The sequence below is a fragment of the Schistocerca serialis genome, chromosome 2 (genome assembly GCF_023864345.2).
Source record: "Schistocerca serialis cubense isolate TAMUIC-IGC-003099 chromosome 2, iqSchSeri2.2, whole genome shotgun sequence".
In the NCBI taxonomy this organism is placed as follows: Eukaryota; Metazoa; Arthropoda; class Insecta; order Orthoptera; family Acrididae; genus Schistocerca; species Schistocerca serialis.
In genome coordinates, this window is record NC_064639.1 from 431,421,241 (window position 1) to 431,425,564 (window position 4,324).

General features: G+C 48.8%; 1 non-coding gene across 1 annotated transcript; it reads left to right on the plus strand.

Annotated features, from left to right (window-relative positions):
* Positions 1 to 4,017: 4,017 nt before the first annotated feature.
* Positions 4,018 to 4,092, plus strand: Trnas-cga (transfer RNA serine (anticodon CGA)). Its single transcript has one exon. It is a non-coding gene; the product is annotated as a tRNA-Ser (tRNA).
* The last annotated feature ends 232 nt before the right edge of the window (positions 4,093 to 4,324 follow it).

The following is a 4,324-nucleotide window of genomic DNA, read 5'->3' on the forward strand; positions in this document are numbered from 1 at the left end:
TTGGCGTACTCCATTGAGTACGGGATACGTCTTAAACTGGGTCCATTTTTCAGCCACGTGTTCGTGTACCGTGCCGTAGGGGCGGAGCGCCGCTACAACTTCTGCCGCCGGGAGTTCAAATGGAAGTTCGAATATGCGGATAGTCCGCAGTCCCATTGCGGCATGGCCAACCTCGACGTTGCCAACATTGCCATCTGCGTGGCAGAAGCGGAGTTCTTGTTTCATCTCACGAAGCACCTTGTCGCATGTAGTTTCGTTTATGAGCTTTACATAGACCGTGCTACTGACGATCGAAAAATGAATGCCGACAATGTCGGCAGCCGGGATCTTGGCTTCCTCTTTTAAAAAGCGTTCGACTTCGAGCGCCTTTGGTCGGGTAAAGTCGTTCCGAAATGTGAATTTCAAGGTTGATCTTCTGTATTGGTTTGCCATGGTCTTGTAGCGCTACGGCGTCACGTTAGTGTCGGCCGAAGAAAGTAAACAAGGCGCGCGGGCTCTCTCTGACTGCGGAGAGCACACACCGCACGTCTGCTTCGCTCGGCTGCGAGAGCCGCACTGCCCCTAGACCATGGGTGTCCCACGCTGGCACTATCCCACATCAAACTTTGCACGTTTCCTCCTGACTCACCCTGTATAGATATACACTGAGGTGATAAAAGCCATCGGATAGACATATGCACATATGCAGATGACGGTATTATCTTGTACACAAGACATAAAACGGCAGTGCATTGGCAGAGCAGTCATTTGTATTCAGGTGATTCACGTGAAAATGTTTCCGACGTGATTGTGGCCGCACGACTGAAATTAACATGCTTTCAAAGCGGACAGGTAGTTGGAGTTACATGTATGGGACATTCCATTTCGGAAATAGTTAGGGAATTCAATATTCCGAGATCCACAGTGTCAAAAGTGAGCCAAGAATACCACATGTCAGGCATTACCTCTCACCACGGACAACGCAGTGGCTGATGGCCTTCACTTGCTGATCGACAACAGCGGCGTTTGCGTGCAGTTGTCAGTGCTAACAGATAATTAATACGGAGCAAAATGACCGCAGAAATCAATGTAGGACCCACGACAGATGCATCCATTAGGACAATGCGGCGACATTTGCCGTTAAAGGGCTATGGCAGCTGACAACCGACGCGAGTGACTTTTCTAAAAGCACGACATCGCCCGGATCGCCTCTCCTGACTTCGTGACCATATTGGTAGGACCCAAGACGACTGGAAAACCGCGGCCGCGTCAGCTGTGTCCTGATTTCAGTTGGTAAGAGCTGATGGTAGGTTTCGAGTGTGGCGCTCACCCCACGTAGCCATGAACCTAAGTTATCAACAAGGCGCTATGTAAGCTGGTGGGGGCTCCATAATGGTGTGAGCTGTGTTTATATGGAATGGGCTGGGTTCTCTGGCCCTGATGAACCGACCGTTGACTTGGTATGGATACCTTCGGATACACATTACGTGCAAATGTCTGTCAAGTGAAACAGTAGACATTTAAGCTGATGTCAACGAAAGTAATTATTGCAATCAATACTTAACTGTCCGCCCCCCAGTAGCTGAGTGGTCAGCGCAACAGAATGTCAGTCCTAAGTGTCCGGTTTCGATTCCCGGCTGGGTCCGAGGTTTTCTCTGCTCAGGGACTGAGTGTTGTGTTGTCCTAATCGTCACCATTCCATCCCCATCGACGCGCAAGTCGCCAAAGCGGCGTCAAATCAAAAGACTTGCACCCGGCGAACGGTCTGCCCGACGGGAGGCCGTAGTCACACGACATATGGCATTTAACTTTCTGTATAGAAGCTATTCGTGCCTTTTCGACCGTATTCTATCGCTAGTTACGGTTAATAACAATGTGTTTGATTTGAGAATGGGTGTGTCAGGCCGAAACCGATAAACAAAATGGCTCTGAGCACTATGGGACTTAACATCTGAGGTTACCAGTCCCCTAGAACTTCGAACTACTTAAGCCTAACTAATCTAAAGACATCACGCCTAGAACCGCTCGGCCACAACAACCGGCAACCGGTAATCACTGCAGCAAAACTGTATATCAATACAGCTGACACTTACGAATATATATATATATATATATATATATATATATATATATATATATATATATATATTCCTCTGGCCGGCTGCTGTGGCAACGTGGTTCTACATGCTTCAGTCTGGAACCGCACGACCGCTGCGGTCGCAGGTTCGAATCTTGCCTCGGGCATGGATGTGTGTGATGTCGTTAGGTTAGTTAGGTTTAAGTACTTCTAAGTTCTAGGGGACTTACGACCTCAGATGTTAATTCCCATAGTGCTCAGAGGCATTTGAACCATTTTTTTGTAAATTCCTCAATTCTGCAGTACTTTTCAGTTTACTTCAAAAGCGACTTATTTTTATTTTCACTAATATAAGATTAACAAGGTATTTCTGTAAGTCTCACATTTCCATGTAACATTCAAATCAAATGAGATCCTACACCGATTAACCGTATTTTAAAACGAATCGTAGCTGAGAAATGTGTGGTGTGCACCGAGGTAGTCGATATGAGTGAGCAAGAGGGAAAGAGAAGTAAACAACTAGTGGGGCATTCGTATAGGGTATCAGAAACGAACGTTGATGAACATGAAACATTTTGAAGAAATTATAGAATGTTGAGGGAGGAGTAGTATAGAAATATAGTTTTTAGTGCACTTCAGTAAGCACCACATCTCTAATCGGCGAACGAGTATCCCGATATGTGCTACGGTTAATGCTCTGTTTGCGGTTGCGGTGCAGGTTGTAGTACGAGTACGTCGCTCAGTTTCACTGGCCCACGGCTGAAAGTCGTAACTGCAGACTCATGCTCGGCTGCTCGGCCACCTGTTCTTGTTGCGGCGCTGTTGCGACCGAATACAGATTAGATTGCGCGGCGCTACGCCAGTCACGTCGCGGTATCTGGAGCAGCATCGCTGCGCGATACAAAACGGCGGCCTTTTAGCCGCCACGGCTGCGGCTGCCGCGTGACCGGAATATGGAGAGGCGGCCGCAGATTGTGTTGGCCCCTTATCGAATCTCACTCCTCGCGCTAACTGTGATTGCTACCCCGCCGCCGCATTGGCACACCGCTTCTGAGTTCGAGATACGCCGGGTTCCCGAAGATAGCAGCTCGTACTGGTCTGCATAACCTCCCGAGGTATTTTGGTGCAGCAGAACTGGGAGCATCGCATGTCGCAAGAGTGTCTCAAGAGTGTCACAAGCCTCTACATCTACTTGCAGTAACCGCCCACAGAGGAGAAGTGGAGGGTATGTAACAAGTGTCGAGGGCGCGGGGGATGTGGAAAACAGCTCAGTCATTGTAGTTATGTGGAAACGGAGGGATTTATCTGACGTCCAAACGGGCATGATCATTGGCTATCTACATCTACATATACACGCCGCTAGCCACCAAGCGGTGTGTGGCGGAGGGCACAATTTGCGCCAAAGTGATATTCCACCCCCCCCCCCCCCCCCACCCCTCTGTTCCACTCGCGGAACGCGCGAGGGAAAAACGATTGTCTGAACGCCTCATCACGAGCTCCAATTTCCCTTATCTTTGAAAGGTGATCATTGCGCGATTTGAAAGTTGGTGGTAAAAATACATGCTCTACATCCTCGGCGAAGATCGGATTTCGAAATTTAGTGGGCAGCCCCTTCCGTTTAGAGAAGATTTTTACTTCTCTGTTCAAGATGCTGCAATTGTCCTGGGTCGGTGCGTCATTCTCTTTGGCATGGGCGCTTAGCTGTCAATTCGAACGTTTATCGTAGTTTGGTGGTCTTACCTCCACCTCTTCTATCTGTATTCTCTTTTCTTGTTCAGCTTGTTGATAGTGGTTTCTTTTCTGGAAACATCCCCCAGGCTGTGGCTAAGCCATGTCTCCGCAATATCCTTTCTTTCAGGAATGCTAGTTCTGCAAGGTTCGCAGGAGAGCTTCTGTAAAGTTTGGAAGGTAGGAGACGAGGTACTGGCAGAAGTAAAGCTGTGAGTACCGGGCGTGAGTCGTGCTTCGGTAGCTCAGTTGGTAGAGCACTTGCCCGCGAAAGGCAAAGGTCCCGAGTTCGAATCTCGGTCGGGCACACAGTTTTAATCTGCCAGGAAGTTTCATATCAGCGCACACTCCGCTGCAGAGTGAAAATCTCATTCTGGAAACATCCCCCAGGCTGTGGCTAAGCCATGTCTCCGCAATATCTTTTCTTTCAGGAGTGCTAGTTCTGCAAGGTTCGCAGGAGAGCTTCTGTAAAGTTTGGAAGGTAGGAGACGAGGTACTGGCAGAAGTAAAGCTGTGAGTACCGGGCGTGAGTCGTGCTTC